Genomic DNA, 12,500 nt, shown 5'->3' with positions numbered 1-12,500 from the left:
CATCATGTTGTGCACGGTCCTGGCTATTCTATCAGATCCCGTGTACCCTCTGAAGAGTACAAATATACAGGTACCCAGGTTTGGAACCCGTTGTAGTGCCACATGCCCACCACCGATGGCTGCGCAGGAGTTGATAATGCATGATTAATATCACTGTTTTTGTTTCTCCCTGGCTTTCATCATTTGACAAGTGAACCCCTTTCAGCATCTGAATTACTTTTATGACTCTAAAATGCCCAAGGGGTACAGGAGAACAAAAAGATTTAGGAACCCCTGCACTACAAGATACCCGTTAAGCTACTTTTAACCTAGTATTATGGGGATCTTGTAAAATATTTTACCCTAGGTTGTTTAAGATATTCATAAATCTAAAATGATAGTAAAATCTTCATAACGTTCGGATTAAAAAAAAACATGGTTTTTGTTAGTGTTATTGTAACTGGCTAATGTTGTGCCGTCTTCTCCCAGTTTATGTAAAATAGAATTTCTTAGTCCAGCCACTAGACGTTGGGTTAAAGATTTACTTTCCGCGTAAGCAAGTAGTCGGTGTATTATCGTTGTTGATTTTTGGAACGGCTGTAACGTCAGTAAGGACGCAATGAGACGGAAATCACGAACTGCAGTGTATATCTGTAAATTAGTGGTCAGGGATAAAATGACAGTTTGCTTTTTGATCCACATGTGATCATCACTAATAGCAAAATCGTAGAAGACCGTTGTTTAATACATTGCAAATGCACTTGTGGATGCTTGAGTAACCCATGTCTTCTTCTTTCCCACCGTTATCCCTACATTAAGGGGTCGGTTGCCTGATGCGCCTTCTCCATCGCCTTCTGTCAAAGGCATCATCAGGCATGGTTTACTGTTCGGCAAAGGGGGTTTTTACGACTGTATGCCCTTGCTGTGATCAACAACAGTTATTGGCAGTGGGCCTAGCCTTTTACTAAAAAGTACGACTGCAAGGCAGCAGTTTCCAGTTATTGTGGCGGTGGGCCTAGCCTTTTACTAAAAAGTAAGACTGCAAGAATGCTACGGTGGTAGTATTCTTACACCCCTACCACAGGATCTATTCCATATTTCATTGAAATGTCATGTGCTCGTTCATAACAAATCACGGAACTTATTAAGAGAATATCCTTGAGGATCTTCATGTAAATCATCGTATAATCAGCTGAAACTTAACTCCAACACATTTCTGGAAGACCTAGAAGTCGTTTAGTTCAAATCTTTCTGTTAAATATGATAATGGATGAAAATCACCACCCAGTGACCTGATTTTCAAAATAAATCTCAACCTCACGTCCAAACTGAATCCATAATCTTTGAGGATATGATGGTAACGACAATAGCAATGATTTTGAAGAGAAACCCCAATAAGCATTATCACCCTTTTGATTTTCACATTACGTCTTACGTCTATTTTCATAGGGGATGATTAGATAACTTCTGGGTAAGCTTTCACCAGTATTAATAGCCAAAGTAGCTATTTATTGTCAGATCTGATCATGCCACTTAAGTTTCCGTAATTTGGCCAAGTTTCATGATGACGAATGCAGTTGGTCTAAACTCTGAAATGACCGATAACAATGATCCAGTTTTGACCTCGAGGATGAAGTAACAGTCTTAATCATCAGAAGGGTTTCGCCGCCAAAGATACGGCAAGAGATAAAACTGGTCCACTCGAGAGGTCAAGGTTTTTGGCTTGTCCTGGTTCCTTTTTATAAACACCCCATCGGTTCAGGATTACATTCACATCAGGCAGCATTTGCATTATGTTTACCGATATTCATAGTTGTGTTCATTAATATTCCTCAAGGTATTGAGTCCCGTAAGGATATCTGCTTCTTTTCCGCAAAGTTCTTGCTCACATTCCCCTCATTTTTGTTACTCGAAATCATTGGAGATGTTTTTTTTATTCCCAAACGCTCCCTGAAGTCCCTACGATTCCATCTAGGAATTTTACGTATTCCTCGAGTACTCCCTCCTCCTGTTTGTCTATAATCCTAGGCCATATTTCATTAATTTTTTTAAATTAATTTTCTTCTTATATACTCAGCTGACTTCCCTTTATCCAATTCACCAATCTTCCACATTCACAACTATATGTACACCAATTTCTTTTAAGCCTGCAGTTCTTATCAGTTTTAACTTTTGTTTCAAGTAAATAATGGTTAGGTATACCTCCATCAGCCATTTTTCTTTTCACATTACTTCTATCCACCAGCTCTTCCATCTACGCTGTCCTACACATAATCTAGCAGTTCTTCCGCACATTCCGTACATTTTGTCTTTCTAAAAGATACATGTCAATATTCATCTTTGGAAATAATATATTTCCAAAATTCAACCCCCTTTCCAGACCCCTTCTTAAGATTCTCCATTCTCTTTTAGCTCCAAGGGCTTCGTAACTATAGCAAAAGCGCTTTTTGCCTACCTTTGCATTTACGTCAGCTGTGACTGCTCTATCTACGAAAATAAATCTCTCTCTCTCTCTCTCTCTCTCTCTCTCTCTCTCTCTCTCTCTACTACTACTACTACTACTAATAAGCCACCACCTTTACATACTTTCCAAACCCAGTCTAGCAAGAACCGAGACTTCCATAAGTATACTTTTTTCACTCTCATTCTTTCCACTACATGGGCCATAAACATTTAATATCACACCTTTTCCTGCCACTTGGTCAACCCATGCAACCCTAAAGCGGTGACGGGAAAGAAGGCTGAACATTTGTTTAGCTCTTTAATATAATTCCGAGTATGACGAAAAACCCTTTTTCATTCCTTGAAGTAATTAAGAACATTTTTAAAAGGGTCGTATGATTGTACGTTTGAATGTAGGCGAGACTAGTTATGGGAAGTTTGTCTTATGAAACTGATATCGCAATGGTTGAGAAATATTGATAGTGCAGGGTATTATTACACTTTAGTTCAACTCATTTTTTCATTCTTTTATATATTACTATTTACAATGTAAGAGTCAGTAAGCTTCCGTAATATTTCTTAATTTACACATCAAAGTGTTTTGCGTCGCTGTACGTAGCTGAATATATTTTACGCAATAAACGGAAATTTCAGTTCAAACGCAACAGATCGTCGGCTGTTTCGCGTTGCGTTTGTGCAACTGGAAAATCAGTTGTCCGAACTGATCCTCCAGTCCAGCTGGCCTGGCTGAACACGGTATATATACGCTCTGGTTTAGATGCAGGAATTCGTGAGAGATATATTATTATTATTATTATTATTATTATTATTATTATTATTATTATTATTATTATTATTATTTAGAAGGTGAACAAAGCCACAGGGGCCATTGACTGGAAGTTTGAGCTTCCAAACAATATGGTGTTTATTTGAAGGAAATAACAGAAAGTAATGGGAAATACAGAAAGAAGAGATCAATTATTAGGAAAACATAAGTTAACACATTAATAAATAGATGTATGAATAAAAATGTAAGTAAAATATTAAAATCACGGTTGCTGCTTTTTTTATTTAAAAAAAAATTAAAAAAATTAAAAAGTGATTTATTTAAATTTTTTATTTACTTGGTTTTTTAATTTTTTATTTTTTATTAGGTTTTTTTTTATATCTTTTTCAATCTTTTTTTTCCTCAAAATGTATCTTATGATGGAATTATTATTGATTTGTCTTTTAGGTTTCCAGTTCTGGCCTAAAGTATGTACTTGCAATTTTTTTATATAAAGAAATAGATGCAGCACAGCTATGAATAAGTCTTTATTAACCTCCAAACCATATTTTTCAATTTGTTTGCTTTCAAATTAAAAAAAAAAAAAAATCATGATTTTTTAAATGAAAAAATCAATTATTTAATCACTTGATTAAATCAGGTTGATTTAATCATTGCCGACCCTAGTTAAGATACAAGTTGTATTATATGAGGGCTGTAATACATTGGATCTGCATTTGAATTACTGAAGTTCAACCGCATGACAACTGCACCATTAAACGATCAGAGTTGTCTAGCCTTCACCTTCGCAAAATGCACTTCATTCACAGTATATAATTTTCCAGCCTTGAGGAGGCATCATGTGATGTGAAACGTTGGGCGTAATAAACGGTACTTGTGACAGACATGCCTTTACCTCTTCAACCTGGATGTTGGTCGGGTCTGCTGCCCCTATGATTCTTATATATATATATATATATATATATATATATATATATATATATATATATATATATATATATATATATATATATATATATATATACACATGTGTGTGTGTTATTTTAGATAACTGCATTACCGTTTTGTGTTCGTTTGTGCCACTTTCCTGAAGATAGTCAAATTCCTTTGTTTAGTGACAAACATGTTTATATAAAAAAAGATAGAAAGGGAAGGAAATAACTGCTATATACAAACATCTGAATCCTTTACTACTTCACCGTTGAAAAAGATGTTTTCTTATATATTTCTTAGCTGTACTTCACTTGTAGTTATTTTTCACACGCTAAAAAGTATTATTGTTAGGGTCCATAATGCGAGACATGCCTACAGGACAGCATGAAAAACAGTGGAGCTTGTATAGCAAACTTGCACTCAGTTAGAATTCCATAGGTGTAAAAAGAAGCAGAACATAGAAGTGGAAAGATGTATATGCATTTTAGTCACAGTAAATAAATGTCTTATGAGATTCACAGCTGGTGTCCCGGTGTTTTTCCGGAATAAAATTTGATCAACGTAACCTGACAAAGATGACACTTTGTCACAGGGTATCTTACATCCCTACCTAATTTTTGACTGTATTCTGTATTACGAAAGTTGCATAATTCTGGTAATTATAAGAGTAATACCGACTTCTTGTAGACATCGCCAGCAAACTCAGAGGAATGTCTTTTGGAGATATAATGACGTAACTTATGACGTCATTAACTTGCCTCCTTCTCGATGAATAATTGGCTATTCGTGAAAAAGTCTCAACCTCTGGCAAAAATGAAATATAACCAGTACTCCTTGTTTACACTTTGTAGTAGTAGTATATAGGATTTATGCCATGAGGTCGAGTGCTAGAATCCTTGAAGAAAAGGGTTTCCACAAGCAATCCGAGAAATTCCTTTCTATCACTATTTCTCCATTGAAAAATGATATCACTAAAAATCAAATCAGTTAACAAAGTGAAGAAAACTTTATTCTGCAATTTATATTTTACTAAGAAATCAACAACTATTGCGCCTTATGGAAGTCAACAAATGACAAAATCTTGGTACCCTTGGATGTCCGGGTGTACTCCTTACCCAAAAAAGGACCCTATTATTCATATACCTGTTCATATACCTCTCTCGTAGTAGCCATCTTGCTTGGTGAGACGTACCCGCGTGAAGTCAGATTAATCAACAGATATCACAAGTTTAACATACGACTAGAATTTGAGAAATATCTAGAAGTGTTCGTGAACTATCGGTGATAAGATTAGTGTGAAAATAGTAGGATAAAGCGTCTTCTAAGTTAGTTTAACAAGTGTAATACTGAAATCAGAACAAGATGGCAGTAAGTTCCAACTGCGGGAAGAGGTGGCGTAATTTAGCTTGCTTGGCGGATTCGCAATACGATGAGGTAGCAGGAAGGGAACTGGCATTTCTCATCTATGAAATCAGCAACAGTCCTAACCAAAAAGATACAAAAGCATTCATAGATATATTAGAAGGATATAATCCTTCAAACTGGAACAAATCTAATGAAAACATCTTGAAAATAATTGAAGAAGTTCCAAATAAAATCCAAGTGGTCAAGAGACTCATAAAGAAAATATACATAAACCAACATATTCCGACAAAGAAAATGAATAAGGTGAATCTTGTGAATATCCTAATTGATGCATTAGGAAAAAGAATGCCAAAAGCATGCAAACTGTGTAAGGTTTGGTATAGCATAGTCAATCCACAAAACCTAATCAGAAAATGTGCTGCATGCAACATTCCGACCCATCCACAGTGTGCTGAGGTAATGCAAGATTTGAGAAAAGATACAAGAAATTTTTTGTTCAACATGTCTATCATGGATAGACAATGTTATTAAATCAAGATTGAATGTACAAATAGTTGAGGATGAAGAAGAAGAGGAAGAAGAAGAAGAAAAAAGAAGAAGAGGAAAACGGAAGAGAAGTAAACAAAATGAAATGACAGAAAAAAATAAGGAAAACAAAGAACAAGATAAAAGTATGGATGCAGAGATACTCATTGATACTACATATGAGGCAATAAAGCAGCATACCTACGAAGAAATAAATTACGATATGACAACAGAAAAGCAAATCCCGAAGAGGCTCTACCCAGATCTACACAATGACGGGAAAGAGGAAAAAATAGACAAGAAAGACAAAATCTGCAACCTTTTGAAAAGAGGGAATTGCAGATTTGGAGAAAGATGTTACTACAAACATCCTAAGGTATGTCAAACTATGAAATATATGGTAAATGTGCATACTTAGATGGCTATGGGGATGATTGCAGAGATCTGCATCCAAAAATATGTAAAAACCTAAAAGAAGGAAAAGGATGTAAGTTCGACAAAAAATGCAAATATATGCACCTGTAGCCATGAATCATAATCAAATAAATAACCAACCAAGTAATAAAATCCAAAATAAGAAAGAAACAAATAAAGAGAGAAATCAAGAATATCAGGTAAAAGAGAAAAGCAAACCACCAATGAGATATGCAGAGGTGTCAGCAAAAATTTCAAAGCATCAACTCCGAAATTCTACTCAAGAGATAATAACTGTATTTATTATGCAAGAGGATATTGCAGAAACGGAGAAAATTGCAGATTCAGACACAAAATGAATAATTATGATGAAGGAAGATCAAATATTATGGAAAAGTTGGATTTTTTAATGTCAGAATTTCTGGAAATGAAAAAAGAACAACATACCAGAACAGGAAAGAGACATGGGAAAATCCTTATTACTACCAATATTAAATGAAGGAGAAAACACGCAAACCATCATAGTGATGAATGCGCAGGGTTTAGTTACGAGTAACTCAAAAAGAAAAATAGAGTACTTAGAAGAACTAACCCAAAATGAAAAGAAAATAGATATAATGAATATAAGTGAAACCTGGTATTCCCAAGAGACTGGGAATGATGATCAAATAAAAGGGTTCCAAACTTATAGATCAGATAGAAAAAATAGGAATCAAGGGGGAACCGCAATATATGGGAAAGACAAAAAACAAGGAAAAATATATGAGAAATATAGTAACTCAGAATGTGAACTAATAGCGGTAGAATTTGAATCTGAAAAATTGATGAACATAGTAATATATAGACCTCCTAATACTAAAGAGTTTGACTTAATAATTGAAAAATTGGATGATATATGTAGAAATCACAAGGACTGGACTATTCTCCTCATCTGGTGACTTCAACTTTCCTTTCGTAGAATGGAAAGAACGAATAGGAGACTGTGGTTGTACTTATACATATAAAAAAGAGAGTAATAGTAGTGCAGAAGATAAGAGGCAATTTGAAAAGCTATTGAGATATGCTACTAGAATACAACATTCAACAAATAAATCACCTGCCAACAAGAAAGGAAAATACTTTAGACCTAGTATTTGTGAACGAGATGAATTATGTTAAAGAAATAATAGTTTATAATGCGAGTATTTCAGATCATAATGTCATAGAATTAACAGTTCATTCCAAAGCAAGTGAAAATAGAGATAAGCAAGAAATGAAAAAAGTGGGAAGGATATGGAAAATACAACTTCTACAGTAAAATATAAAATGGTCAGAAATTAATGAAGAATTAAACAAAGATTGGGATAACATTTTCGTAAGTGATGACATAAGGGTAAATACGGAGATATTATATAAAATATTGGAGAAAATAGTGGATAAATATATACCGAAGAAGAAAAGTAAACATCATTCATGCATACCAAGAGACAGAAGGATCTTGTTCCAGAAAATCAGAAAGTGGAAAAAAGGTCTTGCAAAAGAAAAAATGCATGGAAAGTTATAGAACTAAAAAGTAAGATAGAAAATGCAGAACAAAAGATTATACAATCAAAAGAAAATGAAAAACGGGACTTGGAAGAAAAAACCCTATTAAATATCAAGCAAAACCCCCCCCAAACTATTATACTCATATGCGAAGAAGATGAATAAAAGAAGAATAGAAATAGGCCCTCTGAGAATTGAAGGGAGATTAACGAATGAAAAAAAGGAATTTGCAACATACTGGCAGAACGATATAAAGAGAGAATTCACCCCTAGAATAGATAATGAAGATAATGATATAGAAGTAAGGGACGAAAATAGTGAAATATTTAGCTGACATAGAAATTAATGAAGCTGATATTGTGCAGGCAATTAATGAAAATTAAAAATGGAGCTGCTGCAGGGCCGGATGGAGTCCCTGCTATTTTGTTAAAGAAAGTAGTTCATTCTATCGCAAAGCCACTTGCAATATTATTAAGACAAAGTGTAGATACAGGCAAGATTTATGATGAGCACAAATTAGCATATATCACCCCTACTTTCAAAAGTGGATCAAGACTAGAGGCAAGTAATTATAGGCCTGTGAGTCTAACATCACATATTATGAAAGTGTATGAAAGGGTAATGAAGAAAAATATTATGAAACATTTAATAAAAAATAATTTGTTTAATATAGGACAACACGGTTTCGTACCCGGAAAAAGTACACAAACCCAACTGTTAGTCCACCGTGAGAACATATTCAAAAATATGAAAAGCGGAAATGAAACAGATGTGGTTTATCTAGACTTTGCAAAAGCTTTTGACAAAGTAGACCATAATATATTAGCAAAGAAAATTAGAAAACACAATATCGTAGATAAAGTAGGAAGATGGTTAAAAGAATTTTTACACAACAGAAAACAGATAGTTATTGCAAACGATGAGAAATCGGATGAAACCAAGGTAATATCCGGTGTGCCACAAGGTAACGGTGCTAGCTGCAATATTGTTTGTTATTATGATTGAAGACATAGACAGTAATGTTAAGGATTCGGTAGTGAGTAGTTTCGCTGATGACACAAGAATAAGTAGAGAAATTACTTGTGATGAAGATAGGAACGCTCTACAAAGAGACCTTAACAAAGTATATGATTGGGCAGAGGTAAATAGGATGGTATTTAACTCTGATAAATTTGAATCAATAAATTATGGAGACAGAGAAGGAAAGCTATATGCATATAGGGGACCTAATAATGAGACAATCACAAATAAGGAAGCAGTTAAAGACCTTGGTGTGATGATGAATAGGAACATGTTATGCAATGATCAAATAGCCATTCTGTTGGCAAAATGTAAAGCAAAAAAAATGGGAATGTTGTTACGGCACTTCAAAACAAGAAAAGCTGAACACATGATTATGCTTTATAAAACATATGTTCGTAGTCCACTTGAATATTGCAATATGATATGGTACCCACACTATCAAAAGGATATTGCACAAATAGAGAGTGTACAAAGGTCCTTTACAGCTAGAATAGAAGAAGTTAAGGACCTAGACTACTGGGAAAGACTACAATCCTTAAAATTATATAGTCTAGAAAGGAGAAGAGAACGCTACATGATAATTCAGGCATGGAAACAGATAGAAGGAATAACAGAAAATATCATGGAACTAAAAATATCAGAAAGAGCAAGCAGAGGTAGATTAATAGTGCCCAAAACTATACCAGGAAAAATAAGGAAAGCACACAGAACATTAATCCACTACGCACCAGCATCGATAATGCAGCGTCTATTCAATGCGTTGCCAGCTCATCTGAGGAATATATCAGGAGTGAGCGTAGATGTGTTTAAGAATAAGCTCGACAAATATCTAAACTGCATCCCAGACCATCCAAGATTGGAAGATGCAAAATATACCGGAAGATGTACTAGCAACTCTCTGGTAGACATTAGAGGCGCCTCACACTGAGGGACCTGGGGCAACCCGAACGAACTGTAAGGTCTGTAAGGTCTGTAAGGTAAGCTTACGTAGGGTTTGCCACGGGCCTCCTCGCTTCTAAACAATTGTGCAAGTCGAATCACAAAAGCTGTCCTGCAACCACGGGGACAATGACTTATCATAGCCGCCATTCTTGAAGCCTTGGCAAGGTACGAATATTCATTTAGAATTTCAGAGAGAGCTGTTTGCTGTCATTACCTCGTGGGAGGAGTCGGGAGGGCATATGTTTACTTCACGTCTAACTTTGAACCCATACATTCGAGTGTTCCGCCACTGGTTTCGGTTGCTTTATTTTACTCTTATGAATATACTTTTTCTAATGTAAGTATTAAAGAATAATGGCAAAAATTTAGGTAGGGCTAGAAAGTGTATTATGGATAAGTAAAATCTTTGTCAAATGGACAGAAAAAAAGTTATTCCAGAAAAACACCGGGACAAAGGCTCTGAATCTCATAGTAGATAAAAAAAAAAAAGTAAAGGGAAGTCCAGTCCTACATTGGTTAAGTGGCCGTCACTCAATGTCGCGAAAAATGGTGGGTTTATGCAAGGCAGCGAAGCCACAGATCGTATGACAAATGCTCCAGTCAATTAAGCGGAACAGGGTGAGAGAGGGAGTGTAAAACGCTCATTGATTCCTTGGGAAACTCCTGTTTCCTTGTATGATTTTTATGAAGAAATAGCCAGAGGAATTGGTAGGGGAAAAAGGAGTGTTTGTCTCCCTGTCTTAGTGCGATTCAGTAGGACTGGCAAAGAAAAACCAAACGACAATGTTTCTTTGTTGGGGGGCTAGTCCCGTCAGTGCACCTCACGTGGTGCAGTGTAGGCAATACTTAAGGGTCTTTGCAGCGTCCCTTGTACCCCTAGCTGCAACTCCTTGCATTCCTTTAACTGTGCCACCGTTCATATTCTCTTTCATCTATCTGGATGGGAGAAATATATAGTGGGGGATATGAGTAGAATTGTGCAAATTGTGATACAAGCATGAAACTTGGCACACTGATTGTTTAACCTGTACTTTGCAAAATTCGGGTCCTGGCCAAAACAATTTTTTTTTTTTTTCCTCAAGACGACCACTCCTTTTTTCAAAAATTAATGGCGTCGTTCACAAATGTTCTCATGAAAAGTATCATCTCATATCTCGACAAAACATTTAAATTAGTCAAGAATTTCGCTACTCATACGTTTGTACAACAATTTGGCATGATAGCTATTAACACAAAGGTCAATGAAAGCCACTTCCGGTTTCAAAATGGCTGTTAAATAATAAAAGGCCGTTTTATTATTTAACGTTAACGAGAATCGCAAATACTGTTGAGCTGAAACCATGCCACAACAAGTACAATTTACCTTATTAGGATACAAAATAGCCACAGTAGACTGCTTTTTATCGATCCTGACAGTTACATGAACATAATCCTGTTCAAGAAAGCCCAGAGCGATAGCACTTGCAGTTACCAACACAGTTTGATTTTTTGCACCCACATTTCTACAGTTCCTGACAAGATGCAGCAACAGAAGGGATACTTATTTAAGCAAGAAGCAATGTGCGGGCAAATAATATCATGGGTTTAGTTATTAAATGTTTTTGATTCCCGAGGTGGTTTTGAATTGACCTTAGTTGCGTCATCAATAGATAACCAATGCGTCAGACACTGGATCACTTGCTGGCTTTTCAACGTTTGTCTCAAATGCATCCATCAGCTGTGACTTGACACCTGTGTATAAACATCCATCTTGTGACAATGAGGATGGGGTATTTTGGTTTTCATGGCTGAAGAAATCCTCCATATCGCATTGTCTGCTTTGGTAAGAAATGAAGAGCCTTGAAAACAGATTACAATCATTTTTCAGGTTTTCGATCTTTCCTTTTGAAGGTCTTGTGCTATTTGGCTTTGTTTTGCGGCTGAACCAAGGGAAGTTATTCTTTTTGATAGGATTGTAGAAATCAGGTTGTCCCTCATTTGTAATTCTTTGTAGAAATTCGTTGTATTGCTCTAGCCCAATATCCTGTAAGGTGTCGATTTTTACAACCTCTGAACTCGATCTTTTGAATCGAGTTTGTCAAGATCAGACGATTCTTCTAGAAATGGATTTCCAAAATCATTGAAAGTCTTAACTATCCTTTGAACTTCTCCAAAGAATGACTTCTGTGAGGTCATTGTATCCTCTTGGTGTTTAATATCAGACAACCTTTGGGGTGAATTGGCAATGTTTTCAAACTCGCCTACTAGTCTCCTTATTTCAGAATCAGCTACCATCCAATATCTCAAACTGCAGGATCCTCCGTTAAACCAATTGCAGCACCGTCACCCTTTATTGAAGCGTTGTTCTGTTTGTGTGCTTAATCAATAATGTTAGAAAATACTTTGCTCGACTTCCTTACTGTAAAATGTCCATGCGCAAATTCTCGTGCTATGTTCGGATGCATTTCTTGTAGCGATGCCATATCCCGTACATGTATTGGTAGCCAACGGGCATAATTAACACGATCAAGTGCAAAGAAGTATGGGATTAAACTTGACAATGACTGTTTGTATAATTCAAAATCTG

General features: G+C 35.7%; 3 protein-coding genes across 4 annotated transcripts in view; 1 reads left to right on the top strand and 2 right to left on the bottom strand.

Moving 5' to 3' along the window:
• The window catches only part of LOC135221001 (glutamate dehydrogenase, mitochondrial-like), a 452,434-nt gene that overhangs the window by 305,765 nt on the left and 134,169 nt on the right, over positions 1 to 12,500 (bottom strand). The gene's annotated exons all lie outside the window — the stretch shown is intronic.
• Positions 1 to 12,500, top strand: part of LOC135220996 (uncharacterized) — a 114,672-nt gene that overhangs the window by 54,377 nt on the left and 47,795 nt on the right. The gene's annotated exons all lie outside the window — the stretch shown is intronic.
• Positions 1 to 12,500, bottom strand: part of LOC135220998 (ileal sodium/bile acid cotransporter-like) — a 46,054-nt gene that overhangs the window by 17,344 nt on the left and 16,210 nt on the right. The window lies entirely within an intron of this gene.

Source organism: Macrobrachium nipponense, chromosome 2 (genome assembly GCF_015104395.2).
Source record: "Macrobrachium nipponense isolate FS-2020 chromosome 2, ASM1510439v2, whole genome shotgun sequence".
NCBI classification, from domain to species: domain Eukaryota; kingdom Metazoa; phylum Arthropoda; class Malacostraca; order Decapoda; family Palaemonidae; genus Macrobrachium; species Macrobrachium nipponense.
Note: the sequence above shows the minus strand (reverse complement) of the source record. Positions and strands in the feature narration are given on the sequence as shown.